The sequence below is a fragment of the Protopterus annectens genome, chromosome 1.part2 (genome assembly GCF_019279795.1).
Source record: "Protopterus annectens isolate FY-2018-M chromosome 1.part2, PAN1.0, whole genome shotgun sequence".
NCBI classification, from domain to species: Eukaryota; Metazoa; Chordata; order Ceratodontiformes; family Protopteridae; genus Protopterus; species Protopterus annectens.
In genome coordinates this window covers 196,848,914-196,871,829 of record NC_056727.1, presented here as the reverse complement: position 1 = coordinate 196,871,829, position 22,916 = coordinate 196,848,914, and positions in this window count along the sequence as shown.

Genomic DNA, 22,916 nt, shown 5'->3' with positions numbered 1-22,916 from the left:
ATGCCGACACATACCCCATCACCAGTGGCCACAGATGATGGACAGTTGGCAGATGGTGGCATGGAACAGGCTAGTGTGGTGACTATGGCAGGTGTGAGTGTAGACACTGGCCATAGCCAGAGTACAGGTGAGGTCCCACACAGGTGGATGGACAAGGGTGCTCGCAGGAGGACTGCTGCTTGTCAAGCTGCTGTCACAAGTGCTACAGCAGGTGCCACCAGAGTCATGTTTCAGGCTGTCATGGATGCACAGGCATGTAGTGAATGCCACTGCAGATAAATACTCAGGAAGGTGGATGCAACTCTTCCTGATTTACGTGGCGACATACCTGACCTTGTTGAGGCCACAGGTCAAAATACTGAGGTCATGAATAAAGGTGGCGTGAGACCATGGCACTCCTCGACCATGGCATGTCTGTGCTAGAGCTTATGGTGGGAGATGGGCATTGGTCATGTGGACGTAGGTCAGCACTAATGGGTCTATATTAAAAGACTGACTGTTTAGGTGATCGAACACCTAAACATCGATCTTCTAATATCGAACCGCACAATGTCGAATGTCCCAGGGAAACACGTCCCTCGGCCACAACACAAAAAAAATTACTTTACATCTAAATTAATTGGGTGGCTTCACCCCCCACATGCCCCCAATGTTGGGGGCTGTACCCCCCTAACTAAATATACCAACTCCAAGATCGCTGAACAGTATGGAAATAGCAAACTCTGGCAAAAAGCCAAGGGAAATCTTTCCCTGCGTTAAATCGGCAGTTTGCCGTTTTTTGCTTTCAATATTAGAAGATCGATGTTTAGGTGTTCGATCACCTAAACATTCAGTCTTCTAATATAGACCCAGCACCAACAACAGCTGAGAGTCTACAGGGCCGTGCACCTTCACACTCCCATAGCGGCAGTGACACCAGCACTACTGAAGGGGAGTTGCTGTCCACATCACACCAGAGCGGGCCATGGGCACGGGGTCCTGGTTGGTACTGTTAGGGACACAGATACAGCAGACAGCAGTCACCATCAGGAAGCAGTACTGCATCTGGCCTTGGGCTTGCTGGTGCCAGTGATACTCCTGGCAGGACCAGTTCCCGTGTCCATGGCAGGAGATGGCAAAATGGACACCCTGCCATGTACAGTCCATGGCTGTCCAACATACCCCTGTGTAGGGCAGCCACATGGCATGACTATGTGCATGCATAAACTCACAGATCTGTATCACAGGCAGGTCACCTCCAGACACACACAGCACCTCTGCACAGCCCATCTATTGGATAACCCTCCAAAAACACACACATTATGTCAACCGTATGGCCCGGCTTAGGCCTCTGGCAAACCCACATCACACCCTGTGCATATTCTGATACCTCTGCCACATCCCTGTCATGCATAACATTGATACAGGGACATGTGAATATGGGTCTAATGCACAGGGTGACTATAGTACAGTGTAGCTATGTAATACTGTGTAAGGTGCTGTCTGCTTGCAGTTGTTATGGGTACACATACAAGTCTATGTACCTTATTAGCCAGGATGCATTATTGCTGTTAGTACCATTGACTGAATGTAGTCTTAAATGCTGCATTCTGTTTGTGTTCCAGGTGTCTGTGGCCCTGCAGACATTCCCAAGAGGGAGTATGACAGAGTGGGAATAGACTGACCATGTCATAGGCAAGGTACAGCTTTATATGTACATGTACCCAGTGTGTATGCATGCAACAGTGTGTGAGGGACACTGTTGTCTGACAGTATGACCTTGTATACATACTCAATGTCACAGATAGGTAGCCTTGAGACATGCTACCTCAATGTTGTGTAGTACCACAGGCTCGTACATACAGAACAGGTTACTGCAGTACTGTCAGCGGGTCCCTTATAAGCATAGCCATTATATTAACTGCAACATATTCACCTGTCAATACCTGTTGGCCCTGACATATCTTTCCCATATAGTCAACCCTGATGCAGTTGATGAGGGCATGCATGATACTGTGTATGACAGGTTTGTGGTATGTATTCCGGAGTTCACTGGGTGGAACAGGGAGACAAAATGGTATATCCTTTGCATATACTCAGTAAGTACTGACACATGGGATGTGCATGCAGTAACACAAACACAGTTGGCAATAGACAGATTAGTAAACCTACATATCCACTTTGATGTACTGTAATACTGCATACACATGACATGCCTCAAATAGATTATATGCATGGGACATAACACATTACCTCTTACAACATGTAATGTTCTGAATGCCTTCAGGAATGGTGGGATAACCCACAAGAAATAGCATGTGGAGTCATGTATTGCTCATACAAGCCTGGACAAGTGATAGTGTAGCAAACATTTTATCTGTTGCAGGCATGTGTGTCACTACACTCACTGTGGCTGGTTTGGCAACAATATCACATACATGGACATTGCTAAGGGACACAAACCACCTATAGGTTGCAAACATCTGGATATTCCATAGACATCTTCACAGAGGACTGGTATGGCCTGCACAATGGTTTAACATGCTGCATGTGAGGCAGATGCTGTTAGCACTCTATATAAAGTAATGCCATCGGGAGGTGGTAAACAGGTGTGGATGGTACACTCATGAAAATGGTATCAGCCAAACAGGATATGATCTTTATCCAAACACACACACACAGTTGCCAGTATTGAGATCAGAACCTCTGTCTATCTAGTTACTACAACTAGAATATTGCACAGTTATCAGATGCATCACGGAGCTTATATAATTTCACCTAGTCCCAAGGTACTTCTAAGGTGAATGACATCAGCAGGCCTAGTAAAGTAGGGTGATGGGAAGTTTACAGGGTGGTACACAACTCAAAATGGTATAACCAGTATATGATTTTCACACAAACACACACACAAACAGTTGGCAGTATTGAGATTAGGACCCCTACCTTATCTAGTTATTTCTACTATAGTGTTACATGTGCCACAGAACTTACATGATTTAACCTAGTCCCCACGCACTTCTAAGGTGAATGAAATCAGCAGGCCTAGTAAAGTAGGGTGATGAGAAGTTTACAGAGTGGTACACAACTCAAAATGGTATAACCCCCCACAGTATATGATTCACACCCACACACACACCCACACACACACCCACACACACACACGCACACACACACACACACACACACACACACACACACACACACACACACACACACACACACACACACACACACACACACATACACACACACACACACACACACACACACACACACACACACACACACACACACACACACACACACACACACACACACACACACACACACTTACTTGCTAGTATTGAGGTTAGAACCCCTACCTATCTAGTTATTTGTACTATATTATTACGCAGTTACCGCACTCGCTACAGAGCTTACTGGACTGATAATTGGCCAAAGGTATTGATAACTGCACAGCTGAGGTAAATTATTACAGGTGCCAGAAAGTCTGCCTTCAGTTTTTCCCATAGATCTTGCTACTTCTTTCTCTCTTGCAATTCAAATAGCCTAATAGCTTTGCACTTCAACAGTTTTTTGTATCAATTATTCTCCCACACCTGTGAGCTATCAGTAGTAGTCATTCCTCATGGAATTAGCTCCAGTACTTAATAGTTATGACCACCCCTCCTTGCATGATTAAAGTGCAGCTCTCTCTGCTTTTGCCCATTAACCTGGTGCACTTGAGCATTCTGAAGCACTGTTGCAACTGCCTCATGTACACAGACAGCCCTCTCCTCTAACCTCCCAACACTCAGACTTGTGAGAGATACCCCTATATCACCAAATTGGAAGATATGCACTCTCCAGCGAAGACTGGATTTGCTGGTGAAGAGAAGGGTCAACACCTGCACCACACCACATGGAACACATACCCCTGCAGAACACCCACTATTAGAGCTCTGACATACAGACAAAAAACACACATCCACCTTCACAGGGGCACTCAATAGACATTTACCAAAACAGAGAGACCACCAAGACAAACATCCACTCAACCACCACAACAAAACACAAACCACAGGACACAAATTTCACCTATACAGCGTGCCCCTGAACCTAAGCCCATAAGGCTAACCACCTTGCCCAATACAGTAATCATACATGACTCAATAGTGAGGCACACAGATGTCCCAGTCACTAGGTTGAATACTGAGAAGGTAACAGTGATCTGTCTATCAGGTGCCATACTCTAACACATGACACACCCAGTCATGTCACTCCACAACAAGTATCACTATGTCATTGGCCATGTGTGTGTGAATGACCTAAGATGCACCTTCCTGGACTACATGAAAAGAGACATGGTGGAGCTCTCAGAATATGTGGGCCAGACAGGTGTGACAGTAGTCCTGAGCAGTATACTACTGTCAACCAGAATGATACCGCAGTACAAACAACAAATGATTGACTTCAACAATTGTCTTAAGTGTCTGATGTCATTCTCAGATGATCCAGTATCTGCTTGAGATGAAATGACTGTCAGACTGTGATGACTTGCCAGAGATGGCCTGCATCTATCACCTCTGGGTTTCCAGGTTCTGGCTAACTGTCTTGCCACCCCTATAGTGCCTATTTATGCGGTGTTTCAAATCAAATTACCACCATAACAGCTATACATAAATGCAATCTGAGGGTCATGTGCTCAACACTAGACATCTAAATCTCGAGATGCAGTCACTCGAAGCACTCCTTAAAATGGAGAACATTGACATTTGTGCATTAACAGAGACCTGGTTTACAGCAGCAGACAGCACCCCTTCACTACCAGGCTATAACTCATTCCACATTTGTCAGCTCCAAAGCATGGACCACAGCTCCAAAGGCGGTGGTGTTTCCATATTCATGAAGGATATGCACACCTCCAGACTAGTATCTCAGCATAATGCATCTGAGATACTTCAGGTACAGCTAACATTGGGTAATAGTGCAATCCAGGTCATAGCCCTAGACTCTCAATCCGCATTCCTCAACACCCTGGAATCTAACAAGGTCAAACCCAACACTGTCATAGTAGGAGACTTCAACCACACCTCCATCAACTGGAAATGATACTCAAGCACCAATACACTGGCCCAGTGCTTCCTGGAATTCATCAGTTCCAATGCCCTGGACCAACTCATTCTGAAACCCAGTAAAGGAAGCAACATCCTTGACCTGTGTTGATTACTAACATATGGGACCATTGATTGACAACAGTAGTCAATCCCTACCTGGTCAGATCCAACCATAATGTAATTATCATGGAAATCCACATCTCAGCCACACCCCCCACAAAGTTACCCACCTTGAAAAACTTCTCCAAAGCTGACTTTGGACTCTTAAAAACAAATGTGACTAACTTCATAGCACCCATGCCAATGGAAAATACCTGCATGACTGCTGAATCACACACAAATGCATGGACAAACATGTATTTAAATGTATGGAACTAGCCATACCCGAAAGACCCATGACACCTTCCTCAAAACACTGGAGGCCAATCTGGTGATCTCCTGCCATTAATAACCTGTACAACAGAAAAAGAAATCTGTTGCAGAAAAAGGTGGGCTCCCAGAAGTGATAAAACTCCCTTATTCGTCTCAACTACAACTTGAGATCCCTCATGAAATCATCTAAAGCCAGCTATGATGGCAGAATTGCAGCAGACACTGACAACAATCACAAAACCTGTGATAGTTATATCAAAAACCTCCACTGCTATAACCAGAAGTGCTCTGAGTTACTGCGCAATGCTGACTGCTATACTGAGCCAACAGATATTGCCACCATTCTTGCCAACACATTCAGTGCCAGCTGTACCCACCCAAGGGAACAATCAGAATGCCAGAAGAATGACAGACATCCAGGATTACTGCAGCCCAGGTTAAACCTGCATTGTACATGGGCAAGAATACAGCTTCCATGGGACCCAAAAATATCCCTGGCTGTGCTCTACATGAACTACAAAGATACCTGGCACCACATCTGTGTGCCATGTTCAGTCACAGCCTCACCTCAGGCTTTGTCCCTCCCAAATGGTGCATTGCTACAGTCATCGCTCTCCATAAAGGGGTAGCGACTACAGACCCTGGGAATTATCAGCCCATTAGCCTGACAAGTCTGATATATACAGCTATGTAGTGCATAATCAGGCACCTGATCAACAAAGATATAGGTAATGTCCTAAATCTGGTCCTCACATAGTTTGGCTTTGTGAAAGGGAGATCACACCTGCTCTACCTGGTTGACTTCTTTGAGTCAGTCACCAGGGCTGTGTATGACGGTAAGGCACTGCATACAGCCTACATCAATCTGTACAAGGGTTTTGATACCATTCCACAGTCAGGAATTATTGATGAGCCCACCAAACTAGGCATCAACCCCTATATCACTAGAGGGGTTGCAAACTGGCTCACAGAACACACAGTGTGAAAGTAGCAAGTTCCAAGTCAGACTGCCAACCAGTCACAAGTGGAGTCCCACAGGGATCACACCAGGGTACTCTCCTATTCAGCATCTACTTCTCAGGAGTCCAGGAAAACACAAAGGAACCATGGCTGACCAAGTTCACAGACAACTGCAAGCTGGGAGTCATCATTAACTTCACATGTGATGCAGACAACCTACAGAAAGGCCTCACTGAGACAACTGACTGGTGTGGAAACCATGGCCTAAAGCTTAACACCACAAATGCATCATTATCCCCTTTAATAAAAACTCAGTTCCCACTAAGTAATACATTGATGGGAGCCCACTGAACACTGTAGGCATTATTAGAGATCTGGGGACACAGGTTGACAGCAACCTCCCCTTCAACCACCACACTGCTGCTGTGGTCAGGAGATCCTTCTATGTTGACCATCTCTTTACCAAGGGGTTTACATCCAGGAAGAAAGAGGTCATCTTCTCTGTGTACTCTTCACTCATTAGACCAATCAAGTATAATGGCCCATTTGGCATGTACCTCACTAGACACCTGCAACAGCTGTAGAGACCACAAAAGTACCTCACAAAGAGGATCCTAGGCATTAAACACGTCCTACACAGACAGACTAAAAATACTGCAGCTATTCTCTGCCTCATATCACCTACTTAGATGTGATCTCTTCTTGACTTACAAAGCCATGTATCACCCAGCTCTTTTAGAAATGTTACATCTAAAGACATCCCAATCCCTCTGCACCACACACTGCAGGAACCTCTATCTCATTGCCAAAATCAACACAACATGCTGGAGGGAAAGGTTCCTCATCCAGAGACTGCACATGCCCTAGAAAAGACTTCCCATACATATTAAGCAAAGCACCTAGATGACCCTGTTCCAGAGAAATCTTGATGAGTGGATGGGTAATAGAAAGTTAACCCCAGGGATAACTTCAGTGCCTGCAGTTGATAGATGCACTGGGAACTAATGTTGGGTGGCACAATGGCAGGGCACCTCTATGGGCTAGGCTTGTAAAGGCTCCAGGGCCATTAGCCTAATACACATCTATGAACCTATAAGGTTAGTGACATCAGCATAACTGATAAAGTAGGCCAGTGGATGGGAAACCTATCACAATGCTTCTTCCTACAAACATACACACTTACACACAGACTTATACACCCACACACACATTTGCCAGAACTGAGAGAGAACCTTTGCCTATCTAGTTATTTGTATTATAGTGCAACACAGTTATTGCATGCACTACAGAGGTTACAGGGCTAACAACTGGCCAAAGGTGCTGATAAAGGGAATGATATCAGTAGTCCTGATAAATATGGGCAGTGGGTGGGAAACTTATCAAAATACTTCTTCCTACAAACATACATATTTACATATATATTTATACACACACACACATTTGCCAGCTCTGAGATTAAAACCCCTGCTTATCTTGTTATTTGTACTATAGTGTTACACAGTTATTGCATGCACTCCAGAACTTATAGGGGTGATCGTTGTACAATGGTACTTCTAAGGTGAATGAAAGAGGCATATCTTGTGAAGTAGGGAAATGTGAAATGTACTCAGTGGGAAGAGTCTCCTGATACTTAGACCTATGGACACACACACACACACACACACACACACACACACACACACACACACACACACACACACACACACACACACACACGCAGATGCTGTGATATAAAGCCAACCTCAATACTGTTACACAATAGGGCTCACCTTTTATGCTGGCACATGCAACTGTTTACAACTGGTATGCCACTGTCCATAGCAGGACATCACTGTATGCCATTCAGGGTACCCATGTGTGTGACTCACTGTGCCCCCCTGTGTCTCTCTCTCTCTCTCTCTCTCTCTATCACTGTCTGTCTCTCAGTTCCCCATGTCTATGTGTGTTTATGATTGACATATGTTATCTGTTGCCCATATATATATATATATATATATATATATATATATATATATATGTATGTGTGTAACTCATACAACAGATGCAGATATATCACATATGGGCCACCTACAGCTAGCTAAGGGTAATCCTGTCTGATGTGAATGTGTGGGGACAGTTGACGTGTACATAGCTGTCTGTATGGATGGACATATATACACAATACAGTCATATATTCCGATGTGGGTTCCAACATGTTCTGTGATTCTCTAAGTGTAGGAGTATGCCCAGTGTGACCTTCTATAGTTAGAGTACAACTCCGTTCCAGAGATAGGTGTACTCCAGTCCAGAGTTTTGTGTGCTACAGCGATACCTATCAGGAGTACACAGGACTTTCCTCAGGGTACTTGTTTTGATTAGCAGACATTTTCTGACATATCTGTAGTCTAAAACTGCAATGTATTGTGTCATTACCTAGTGCCAGACATCCTCAGATCATCACAGTGCTTTACCAGAGGAATACTAGTTGTATGATGCATAGACCAAAATTATGAGGGCAGCTATGTAAATTCTTGAACACCAAGACCATTTGTGAGGTGTGGCTACAGCCAGTTTAATAATGACACACGACTGTGTAAATAGTCCAGCAACCTGGTGATATACTGTCTGGGGATCTCCTGCCAGTGTGGTATCTTTTTAACCTGAAATGTCATATCCTTATGTGGGCATACCTCTCACCTGTACATTTTTTGGCAGGTTGTCCAGGTGTTTGGCTAGAGGCTTCATCCTTTCTATGTAAACTTGTGTTGTTATGACAAGTTAGTTAGATAGAATTGAAGTGTGATGTTACAAAATAATACAGACATTACTGTTTCAGAATACATAACCTTCAGACAATTCCCTCTACTGCAAACCCCTGACCCTACCAACTCTTTCAGTATGTAACGGCAATATTTACAACCCATGCCTATCATTGTGCCTTTGTTCTACTTTTCTTTCTGCCCTTGAACAGACATCTTGCTGTCAGAGGTTGGGAGTTATGGGTGTGGGTACAGAGTGCATTCAGCTGTGAAGGCATGTCCATTATTTGTAAAAGCAAACATAAGAAAAAAGGATTATTGAGAATGATCACTGGCAACAGTACCACAGAGCACTTATTTTCAAAAAAGCCTTGGCACCTCTGCTACACATCCTTCAAGATGTTACTAATATGTGTAGTATATTCCACATAACACTGTGACTTCCAGATTTGTCAGTGGCAGAGCAGTGGATGTCACTGACATGTGTAACAGTTGGCACTGCAGTTATCTGCACATGAGCCTGTCAAAGGTAGCACTGTACCTAGGGCACTGCAAGATGACTGCCAGGAGAATGTGCTGGCCATATTCAGACAGTATTAACCACACATATGCATAGGTCATTGACCCCTGCATATTGTGGACAGGTAACATGTTTTCATGTGTATTGGTACAGCCCTCCAATGTGTGCTATGCTGCTATTTCCCTGCAAACATACATGTTACTACATTTGTGTGGGTATATGGGGGGCACACCTGTCAACTGTACATATTTGTACAGACTGTGCTGATATTTGCTTTACATTTTGGTTCCATTTACCATACTATTGTGCCCTATCTTGGAGACTAGAGGCATATCAGGAAAGAACCCAGGTCAGATTGTACTGGCATACATTTGAGTTTCAGGCTTCTTACCCTTCATAGCCTTACTGCAACTGTGGGTCCTGCTGTGCTATCGCTGTTTGAGTCTGTAGGGGGTTAATTCATCATTGCCACCATTTGTGTGCCTTTACCAGACATTTCTCTGTGGTTTTCTACAGCTGACTTGCTGTGTTGGTGTGGAGGGTGGTTATGGGACCCCCATCCTGACATCCATGCCTGTAACCTCTGACCCCCCCAGTTAATTGTCCTCACACATATACTGCAGTAGGATATGCCACTTTGGTTACTACTGCATAGTGTGTGTAGGCCAGTTTTGGCCAGACATTTCTTGGTGTCTCACATAGCTGTCAGTTGTGTGCTGCTATCCCAGTAGGGCACTCCATTCCCTTGCATGCATGCAGCATTACCATAGATATGCTAGCAAAATATACTAATCCATTCATTTATTGTTAAGAAGACTGACTTACCTTGTTCTTGTGGCAGTTGTGAGGTTGGAGCTTGAGGGCCACCTATGTTGGGTGCACACAGTACACTGCCTATACATGGTAAGGTACAGGTAATGTGATGTGTGTGTCATCCATTTTACTGTGTGTACGAGTCAGAGAGAGATGTCAGTCCCTGGTGTCCCTACAGTGTCTGTGTTTGTGCTATGTGTTGCCTCTTTGCCAAGGCCTGAGCATATTGGGCATGCCTCCGTCTGCCTACAGGAGCAAGCTTAGGGGCCTCATCCTATGAGTCCTTCTGTGCCTATGGGGACCATGGCAATGATGGTGGGCTGTGTGGCCCTTCCCCGTGCTGTTCCTACTGCAGTTGTTTCTGCAGGATCATATTGTGTAGCATGGCACATACTATAAACATGTGTGCACATGTGGCTGGAGAGTACTTCAATGATCCTCCAGATATGTCAAGGCAGCAGAACCATGACTTGAGCATCCCAAACACTCTATAATGATCCTGGTTTGTGTGTGTGCCTCATTATGGCATTCTTGTGTGCATTTGTGTGCATTTCTGATAGGTGTCATCATCCATGGCTCCAGTGCATAGCCAGCATCCCCCAGCAGATGGCCATATGGGATGCCCCCACTGGCAAATGCCTGGTACAGCTGTGATCAATGTCAGATGTGGGAGTCGTGATAGCTTGCAGGGTTGCCAGCACACACATTCATGATAATGCCCTGGGCATTGCACATGACCTGGCAGTTGATGGAGTTGAATCCCTTGTGGTTTATGTAGACCCTACTCTGTTCACTGGGAGGTGCTTTGATGTGCATATGCATGCAGTCTATAGCACTTAGTACCTCGGGGTATTCTGCTACATGGTGGAAGAGATGCATATTTCTGGTTCTCTCCTCATTGGTGTTGGGGAAGTAAATGTGCTGACCGGCATGTGGTAGCATGGCATCCAGGAACTGCTGGTGCACCCGGGATGCAGATGCCTGTGAGACTCCCATGATGTCCCCAGTAGGTCTTTGGAAAGGACCTGTAGCTAGAATTCTTAAGGCTACACATACCTTGGTATCCACTGGGATGGGTTCCCCTCTGTTGGTTCTAGTTGTGAGTTGAGGCTGGCACAACTTGGTGATTTGCTGAAGTATGTCTCTGTCCACCCTGTAGTGCTCTACTATCTGCAGATCATGTAGCCCCCTGGTAAGTTACCCTAGGTCTGAACACACTTCTCCTCCTCCTTGGTCTGTGATAGTTGTCAGCATTATCCTCCTCTCCACCATCAGCCTCTAGCACATACTGATGAATAAAAGCAATGGCAGCTCCTAACATTTTTCCAGTTAAAATTCCTCTGCATGTGTACACCAATGACGCAGAGTGTTTGGGAAAAATCAGAGTGTAAGTGTTTCCATACTTTATACTGTTGTGCTGCAGATGCTGCCTGGATGATTGGCTGACTATGATGCATTAAACCTGCCAGCTATTTTATTTGTACTTGATTGTTTTAATTCTGCTATTTTCCTTTTTTTTTCTTTTTCCCCTTTCCATTTCCTCCTCTTTTAAACCCCGAGGTATGCCGCGCAAACCCTGTGCCCAAAATGTAAACAGTCCTGATATTATCAGGGTTTTTTTTTTGTTTTTGTTTTATACCCAGTGCGTGCTATGCATACACATTTAGTTAATGTAAACAGTAAGAAATTGCCCTCCCCTGGGCATGAACACGCTCCTCAGTTCATGGAATAAGTCAATACAGCTTCAGACACACCCCCTTGCTTAGCTGTGCTTAGCTAAGCTTATCTCTGTGCCTTAGGACTCCAGTGTGCTTACAACATGCCTTACACCCCCCTTCATGTCTACTGCTCCTCCTAATTACACCATCAAGCTAGAGCACCTACAAAGTTAGGTGCAGTTTGGGACTTAGAAGATTTTTGTGATTCAGTAAATTTCCCCTCATTTTCATACCCAGCCTCTTAGTCCATAGTTGCTGCACTTACACAGAGCCTTTCCTCTTGACAACCACTGTTCCCTGGTATTGTTTTAATTTTTCATGCCATAGACTATAATGGAAAAATGTAGATTTCCCTTAAAATTGAGTTTTTACAATTTTTTTATTTTCAGCATAATCCCGTTTGTGCGCTGCTGCCCTATGCATAAACAGCCGAGATCGGCCACTAAAAAAATTAATTTGATTTTTATGAAAACAAAACAGTTTTCCATTGCCAATGGCCATATATTTGGCCATTGGCATGCCTAAACAATATAATACATGTTTTTTGAGAGCTGTCATGCCTCTGCTTTGTTATTTGCAGAAATGTATTTGGTTAGTAACCGAATACATTTCTGCAAATAACACTGTTCTTGCATGGATACCTAGCTACTTGGTGAATCGCTAATTCACCTCATTTGCATGGTTTTCACCAGCGAATGAGGTAATTAGCATTCTGCAGCCATATCCATGCAGGAACAGTGTAGGCACACTCATGCACGTCAGATCAGCTGTTTGCTGGATTGCTTGACAGCCATATTCCATGCAGGAATGGCTACACTGTTCCTGCATGAACATTTAACCTTGATGAATCCCAGGGAATGTGTTGCATAATGTGAAAAAGTCTAACAACACAAGAACAAAGAGTAGTTTTACAAGAATGGAGTAATAATAAAATGATTGCGACAACGATGACAAGAATACAAAATAGCTTGCCCCGGGATTCATTAAGTCATTTTTTCCATGCAATGCCCAGGGCATTATCATGAATGTCTGTGCTGGCAGCCCTGGAAGCTATCAAGGCTCCCACATCTAGCATTCGTCACAGCTGTACCAGGCATTTGCCAGTGGGGACATCCCATATGGCCATCTGGTGGGGGATGCTGGCTGTGCACTGGAGCCGTGGATGATGACACCCATCAGAAATGCACACACACCCACACAAGAACACCATAATGAGGCACAAGCACAAACCAGGATCATTATAGAGCATGTGTTTGGGATGCTCAAGTCACGGTTCTGCTGCTTTGACATATCAGGTGGAGCCTTGGAGTACTCTCAAGCCACATATGCACATATGTTCCTAGTATGTGCCAAAGCACAGAGAAATGTCTGGTAAAGGCATACAAATGGCGGTAATGTTGAATTACCCCCCTACAGACTCCCACAGTGATAGCACAGCAGGACCTGCAGTTGCAGTAAGGCTAAGAAGAGTAAGAAGTCTGAAACTCACAAATGTATGCCAGTGCAATCTGACCTGGGCTCTTTATTGATATGCCTCTAGTCCCCAAGACAGGGCACAATAGTATGGTAAATGGAACCAAAATGTAAAGCAAATATCAGCACAGTCTGTGCAAATGTGTACAGTTGACAGGTGAGCACCCCTTCCCTATATACCCACACAAATGCAGTAACATGTATGTTTGCAGGGAAATAGCAGCATAGTACATATTGGCAGGGCTGTACCAATACACATGAAAACATATTGCCTGTCCACAATATGCAGGGGTCAATGAGCTATGTGTAAGTGTGGTTAATACTGTCTGGATCTGGCCTGCATGTTCTCCTGGCAGTTGCCTTGTAGTGCCCTAGGTACAGTGCTGCCTTTCATAGGGCCATGTGCAGATAACTGCCATGCCAACTGTTATGCATCTCAGTGATGCCCACTGCTCTGTCACTGATATACCTGGAAGTCACAGTGTTATGTGGAATATACTACACACATTAGTGACATCTTGAAGGATGTGTAGCAGAGGTGCCAAGGCTTTTGTGAACATAAGTGCTTTTTGGTATTGTTGCAGGTGTTCATTCTCAATAATCCTTTTTTTATGTTTGCTTTTACATATAATGAACATGCCTGCACAGTTGAATGCACTCTGTACCCACACTGATAACTCTAAACCTCTGACAGCAAGATGCCTGGACAAGGGCAGAAATAAAAGTGGAACAAAGGCACAATGATAGGCATGTGTTGTAAATATTGCCCTTACATACTGAGAAAGTTGGTAGGGTGAATGGTTTGCAGTAGTGGGAATTGTCTGAATGTTATATAGTCTGAAACAGTAATGTATCATTATTTTGTAACATCACTCTTCAGTTATATATAACTAACTTGCTTTAAAAACACAAGTTTTCATAGAAAGGATGAAACTTCTAGCCAAACACCTGGACAACCTGCCAAAAAAGTGAGAGGTATGTCCACACAAGGATATGGCATCTCAGGTTAGAAAGATACCACACTTATCAAGAGGTTGCTGGACTGTTTACACAGCTGAGTCATTACCAAACTGGCTGTACCCACATCTCACAAATGGCCTTGTTGGGCAAGAATTTACATAGCTGCCCTCATAATATTGGTCTATGCATCATGCAACTAGTATTCCTCTGATAAAGCACTGTGATGATCTGAGGATGTCTGGCACTAGGTAATGACACAGCACATTGCAGTTTCAGACAACAGATATGTCAGAAAATGTCTGCTAAACAAAACAAGTACCCTGAGGTAAGTCCTGTGTACTCCTGAGAGGTATGGCTGTAGCACACAAAACCCTGGACTGGAGTACACCTATCTATGGAATGGAGTCCAACTCTAAGTATAGGAGGTCACACTGGGCATGCTCCTACACTTAGAGAATCACAGGACATGTTGGAACCAGCATTGGAATATATGACTGTATTGTGTATATATGGCCATGCATACAGAGAGCTATGTACACCTCAACTGTCCCCACACACACACATCAGACAGGATTACCCTCAGCTAGCTGTAGGTGGCCCATATATGATATATCTGCATCTCTAGTGTGAGACACACACACACACACACACACACACACACACACACACACACACACACACACACACACACACACACATATATATGGGCAGCAGATAACAGCATATGTCAAGCATACACACAGATAGATGTGGGGACAGACAGTGATAGAGAGAGAGAGAGAGAGACACACACACACACACAGAGGGACACAGACAGAGTGAATCACACACATGGATACCCTGAATGGCATACAGTGATGTTCTACTGTGAACAGTGGCATACCAGTTGTAAACAGTTGCACCTGCCAGCATAAAAGGTGAGCCCCGTTGTGTAACAGCACTAAGGTTGGGTTTATAATATCACATCACCTGCGTGTGTGTGTGTGTGTGTGTGTGTGTGTGTGTGTGTGCATAGGTCTAAGTATTAAGAAACTCTTCCCACTCAGTGCACTTCACATTGCCCTACTTCACAAGAACTGCTGCTGTTATTCACCTTAGAAGAACCATTGGAAACTGATCACACTAATAGGAATAGATTCACTACATCGTTATTTAGAAAATCCTGCTGGAAAAATGGCATTTTACATCATGAGAGTATGCACCCTCGCCATATTTTCCCCAATATTGTAAAAAATCAAATGGCCAGAATAACTAGATTATGTAGTGACAATAAGGATAGAGAACAATTGTTAAATTTTCAAATGAAGTGCTTCAAGAATAGGGGTTATCCAGAATATTTACAAACTTCTATCAAAGATAGTAATAATATGATTCATAATGCCAGCCTTAAGCGAGGCTATTTTGGACATCGTAATAAATCGTATATAGGCAAGGTGCAATATGACATCAAATTTACTAATGATGTAAGATATATTAAAGAAATTATTAACAAAAATTGGAAATTACTTTATATGAATAAAGATCTGAAAAATGTGGTGGGTGAACACCCTATTTTCAGATATAGTAACTGTCCAAACCTAAAAAGGTTATTATGCAAAGAGAGAATATTACATACACCTTTGGACATCAGAACTAATTTTAGGCGAGGAACATTTCCTTGTAAGAAATGCTGTGTATGCAAATATATTAGTGACCAACAGACTTATGAAAATCCACAGACTGGCTATAAGTTTAGTCCGAATTTTTATGCCACACGTGATACCACAAATATAATTTATTTGGCCACATGTGACAATTGTAATGCCTATTATGTGGGCATGACAACACGTAGGCTCAGAAATCGAGCCTACAACCATCTTTATGACATACGGAAGATGAACATTAATAATGCACTAGCCAGACATTGTCAATTATTTTCAACCCATGTATTTAAATTCAAAGTATTACAGATACTTCATCATAATAGAAGGGAAGGTAATGCATTAGGCACTTTAGAACTTTTTGAGTTGAAATGGATATTATTACTTAGGGCACATATAGAGCCAGGCCTGAACACAGCCCTTAATATCAAACCAGCACTATTATAGAAATATTACACTATAGATTAGAGCAGAAATTTATTGCAGCATATATACAAGCTGATGTTTTGTATAATAGGGGTATATGAGTTCATATATCTGACATTATTTTAGTATTTTATTTATATGACTGTGTAAATAACAAATATACATTCCTTCAGATTAATTTTTTGATTTATTATTATTTTACCATACCTTGGTTGGTTTATTTTCATGATTTATTTTATTTTCATGATTTTTGAAATACATCAAATTCATTGGTAATTTTAGGGTTTGAATATATTTCATTATCAAATAATTCTATGAAATAATTAGAAATAATTATAAACTAATTTATATTAATATACATATGTTAAGCTTGAGATAGATAAGTATATTATACTATGTGAATATTATAATCAATAACTAGAAATATAAACATATATACGTTTTAGTTGGGTAGAACATATTCTGTATATTTAATGATTTATTGTTTGTATTGATATGGTTTATGAAACAATGTAGGGAATGATTATATGTTTTATTGAATATTTTATACACACTTTTAGAATTTAACACGATATAGGATGTAAAGAACTGCATTTGCAGGAAGCGTTTTCCTTGTATGGAATATAGCTTAAGCACAAATGGTACTAATTGATTAACAAATGCTTAATTAATTTTAACCGCCAAAATGGCAGTTAATTAGGGCGGATGCCCTACTATATAAAATGTACTCATTTTTTAAGAAACTTGTAACCTGAGGAAGCGCACTTGTTGAGTGTGTGAAAGCGCTTGTTTTATTAAATAAATATATTTGCTGCTTATCGTGGAAGCTTCAGTGATTTGTGTATATAAACTGATCACACTTATAAGCTCTGTAGCGCATGCAACAACTCTGTAACACTATAGTACAAATAGCTAAATAGGTAGGGGCTCTAATCTTTGCACTGGCAACTGTGTGTGTGTGTGTGTGTGTGTGTGTGTGTGTGTGTGTGTGTGTGTGTGTGTGTGTGTGTGTGTGTGTGTGTGTGTGTGACAGTTGTGTATGTGAGAGTAAAGGAGTGTGTGTTTGTTTATTTTTCTTTCTTTTTTTTTTGTTTCTTTTTAGGTGAAACAGTTTTAGGCCATTCCCACCCACAACACTTGCCAGTGCTCCACTTTGCCAGTCCTGCTGATGTCATTCCCCTTTTGGCACTTTTGTCAAGTTGTCAGCTCAGTAAGCTCCATAGTGCATTTGATAACTGTGTAACACTATAGTATAAATCACTAGCTAGACAGGTGTTCTGATCTCAGCTCTGGCAAATAAGTGTGTGTGTATTTTTGTAAGAAGGAGTATTTTGATAAGTCTCCCACCTACTGCCCTACTTTATCGCTCCTGCTGATGTCATTCCCCTTATCAGCATCTTTGGCCAGGTGTCAGCTCAGTAATCTCTGTAGCATGTGCGATAGCTGTGTAACACTATAGTTCAAATAACTAGATAGGCAGGGGTTATATGCTCAGATCTGGCAAATATTTCTGTGGGTGTGTATGTTTGTAGGAGAGGTATTTTGATAAGTTTTCCACCCACTGCGCTACTTTATCAGTCCTGCTGATGTCATTCTCCTTATCAGTACATTTGGCCAGTTGTCAGCCCAGTAAACTCTGTAGTGCATGCGATAACTGTGTAACACTATAGTACAAATAACTAAATAGGCAGGAGTTCTACTCTCAGATCTGGCAAATATGTGTGTGTGTGTGTGTGTGTGTGTGTGTGTGTGTGTGTGTGTGTGTGTGTCTGTGTGTGGGTATGTAAGTGTGTATGTTTGTAGAAAGAAGTATTTTGATGTTTCCCATCCACTACCCTACTTTATTAGTCCTGCTGATGTCATTCCCTGTATTAGCACCTTTGGCCAGTTAGCCCAGTAAGTTCTGTAGCACATGCGATAACTGTGTAACATTATAGTGCAAATACCTAGATAGGCAGGGGTTCTACTCTCCGATCTGGCAAATGTGTGTGTGGGTATATAAGTGTGTGTGTAAGTGTGCATGTTTGTAGGAAGAGGTATTTTGATAAGTTTTCCACCCACTGGCCTACTTTATCAGTCATGCTGATGTCACTCCCCTGATAGGTTCATAGGTGTGTACTAGGCTAATGGCCCTGGGACCTATACAAGCCTAGCCCATAAAAGTGCCCTGCCATTTTGCCATCTGACGTTAATTCCCATTTGGTCCATCAAGTAGAGCTACTGGAGTGATCCCTGGGGTGAACTTTCTGTTACCCATCCACTCATCAAGATTTCACTGGAACACAGTCATCTAGGTGCTTTGCTTGACATGTATGGGAAGTCTTTTCCAGGGCATGTGCAGTCTCTGGGTGAGGAACCTGTCCCTCCAGCAAGTTGTATTGATTGTGGTAATGAGGTTGAGATCCCTGCAGTGTGTGGTGCAGAGGGATTGGGATGTCTTTAGATGTAGCATTTCTAAAAGAGCTGGGTCAGACATGGCTTTGCAAGTCAAACAGAGATCGCCTCTAAGTAGGTGATGTGAGAAAGAGAATAGTTGTATTCTTTTGAGTCTGCCTGTGTAGGACATATGTTTAATGCCTAGGATCCTCTTTGTGAGGTACTTCTGTGGTGTCTCTAGCTGCTGCAGGTGTCTAGTCAGGTACATGCCAAATAGGCCATTATACCTGATGATTGGTCTAATGAGGGAAGAGTACACAGAGACAATGACCTCTTTCTTCCTGAATACAAACCCCTTGGTAATGAGATGTGCCACATAGAAGGATTTCCTGACCACAGTGGCAATGTGGTGGTTAAAGGAGAGGTTGCTGTCAACCTGTGTCCCCAGATCTCTTCTAATGCCTACAGTGTTCAGTGGGCTCCCATCAATGTGTTACTTAGTGGAAATTGAGTTTTTACCAAAAGGGTTGATGATGCATTTTGTGGTGTTAAGCTTCAGGCCATGGCTTCCACACCAGTCTGTGGTCTCAGTGAGGCCTTTCTGTATGATGTCTGCATCACTTTTGGAGATAATGATGGCTCCCAGCTTGCAGTTGTCTGTGAATTTGGTCATCCAGAGTTCCTTTGTGTTTGCCTGGACTACTGAGAAGTAGATGCTGAATAGGAGAGTAACCAGGAGTGATCCCTTTGGGACTTCACTCATGAATGATTGGCAGTCTGACTTGGAGCTAATTACTTTCACTCTGTGTGATCTGTCTCTGAGACAATTAGCAACCCCCCTAATGATATAGCTGTTGATGCCTAGTTCATCAATAATACCTGACTGAGGAATGGTATCAAGAACCTTGGCCAGATTGATGTAGGTCATATGCAGTGCCTTACTGTCATACACAGCCCTGGTGACTGACTCAAAGAAGTCAAACAGGTTGAGCAGGCATGATCTCCCTTTCACAAAGCTAAACTGTGTGGGGTCCAGAGTTAGGAGATTATCTATATGTTTGTCGATGAGGTCCCTGATGATGCGCTCCACAGCTGTACATATCAGACTTATCAGGCTAATGAATGGGCTGATAATTTCCAGGGTCTGTAGTCACTACCCATTTATGGAGAGGGATGACTCTAGCAGTGCACCATTTGGGAGGGACAAAGCCTGAGGTGAGGCTGTGACTGAACAGGGCACACAGATGTGGTGTCAGGTATTTTTGTAGTTCATGGAAAACACAGCCACAGATAATTTTGGGTCCCAGGGAAGCTATATTCTTGCCCGTAGATAATGCAGGTTTAACCTGGGTGGCAATAATTCTGGGTGCCTGACATTCATCTGGAATTCTGATTGATCCTTTGGTGGGGAGAGGGGTAAAGCTGGCACTGAATGTGCTGGCAAGAATTTTGGCAATATCTGTTGGCTCAGTACAGGAAGCAGCATTGTGCAGTAACTCAGAGCACTTCTGGGTATTGCTGTGGAGGTTTTGGATATAATTATCAAAGGCTTTGTGATTGTTGTCAGTGTCTGCTGTAATTCTGGCATCATAGCTGGATTTAGATTATTTCATGAGGGATCTCAAGTTGTTGTTGAGGCTAATAAGGGAGTTTTACCAATCTTGGGACTCCACCTTTGTCTGCATCAGTTTCTTCCTTCTGTTGTACAGATTATTAATGGCAGGGGAACACCAGACTGGCCTCCAGTCTTTGGAGGAAAGTGTCTTGGTTCTGTTGGGTATGGCTAGTTCCATGCATTGATGTACATCTTTGGACAGTGCATTTTTGTACAACTCAGCAGTCCTGCAGGTATTTTCCATTGGCATGGGTGCTGTGAAGTTAGCCACCTTTGTTTTTAAGGTCCAAAATTAGCTTTGGAGAAGTTTTTCAAGGTGGTTACCTTTGTGGGGGGTGTGGGTGAGATGTGGATTTCCATGGTGATTACTCTATGTTGGATCTGACTAGGTAGGGATTGACAACTGTTGCCAAGTAACAGTCCCATATGTTAGTAATCAACACTGCTAAAGGATGTTGCTTCCTCTACTGGCTGTCAGAATTTGCTGGTCCAGGGCATTGGAACTGATGAATTCCAGGAAGTGTTGGTCCAGTGTATTGGTGCTTGAGTATCTTTCCCAGTTGATGGAGGGTTAATTGAAGTCTCCTAGTATGAGAGTGTTGGGTTGGACCTTGATAGATTCCAGGGTGTTGAGGAACATGGATTGAGAGTCTAGGGACATGGATGGGGACCTATAGCAGGCTATGACCTTTATTGCACTATTACCCAATGTCAGTTGTACCTGAAGTATCTCAGATGAATTATGCTGGGATACTAGTCTGGAGGCATGCATATCCTTTATGAATATGGAAGCACCACTGCCTTTGGAGCTGTAGTCCATGTTTTGGTCCTGACATGTGTGGAATGAGTTATAGCCTGGTAGTGCAGGGGTGCTGTCTGCTGCTGTAAACCAGGTCTCCATTACAGCATAAATGTCAATAGGTTCATAGTTCATAGGTTCATAGGTTCATACTAGGCTATCTGCCCTAGGGCATTTATAAGCCTAGCCAGAATGTGTTTGGCTTTCGCCACCCATTTTAAATTTATTTTGCTATGTCCTTTTTCGAGGTTAGTATACTGTGCCTCTGTCTAACAGTGACACAGAAGTGATACCCAGGGTAAACCTACGATCTCCCATCCACTCATCAAGATTCCTCTTGAAGAGAGTCAATGAGGGACTCTGCCTAACCTGGACTGGGATTTTATTCCAGAGTGAAGGGAGCCTCTGGGTTATGAATCTGTCCCTCCAGCATGTCCTATTTATTTCAGTGCTGAGGTTCAAGTCTCGAGCGTAGCTCGATGGGATTTGATTTTCTGAGGTGCAGCATGTCCGTTAATTCCGGGTTGGACATGGCTTTATACGTCAGGCACAGATCGCCTCTGAACAGGTGGTATGCCACTGAGTAGAGCTGGAGTTTCTTTAACCGGGCAGCATACAGCATCTGTTTGAGCCCTTTGATCCTCTTGGTGAGGTACTTTTGGGGTCTTTCCAGTTGCTGCAGGTGTCTGGTAAGGTACATCCCAAAGGGCATTGTACTCAATTATGGGCCTGATGAGGGATGAGTAAAGAGGCACGATGACCTCCCCTGATCTAGATGTGAATCCCTTCATGATTAGGTGGGCTATATAAAATGTTTTTCTAACCACTTTGGCCACGTGGTTGTCAAATGAGATTGTTATCAACTTGGGTCCCCAGGACCCTAATTACTTCTTCTGTACTTAATGGATTACCACCTATATGGTAATTTGTGGGCACTTTGTTTTGCCAAAGGGATGACTATACACTTTTGGCATTTAGCTTGAGGCCATGGCTCTGGCACCAGTTGTCTGTTTCTATGAGGCCCTTTTGGAGGATGCTTGTGTCAGCTGGAGAGTCGATTATGGCACCCAGTTTGCAGTCATCTGTGAACTTGGTCAGCCACAGTATTTCCGTGTTGGCCTGTACCTCCGAGAAATATATACTGAACAAGAGAGGTCCCAGGACTGAGCCTTGTGGGACACCACTTGTAACTAGTTTGGAGTCTGACATGGCTCCAGCAATTCTAACCATGTGGGTTCTGTCCTTGAGCCAGTTTGCAATCCATCTAGTGACATAGGGGTTTATATTTAAGCTGGTGAGCTTATCTATAATGCCCGAGTGGGGTATTGTATCGAAGGCTTTAGCGAGGTCCAGGTAGGCTGTATGGACCACCTTCCCCTTGTCAATCACCTTAGTGACTGTTTCAAAGAAATCAACCAAGTTTAAAAGGCA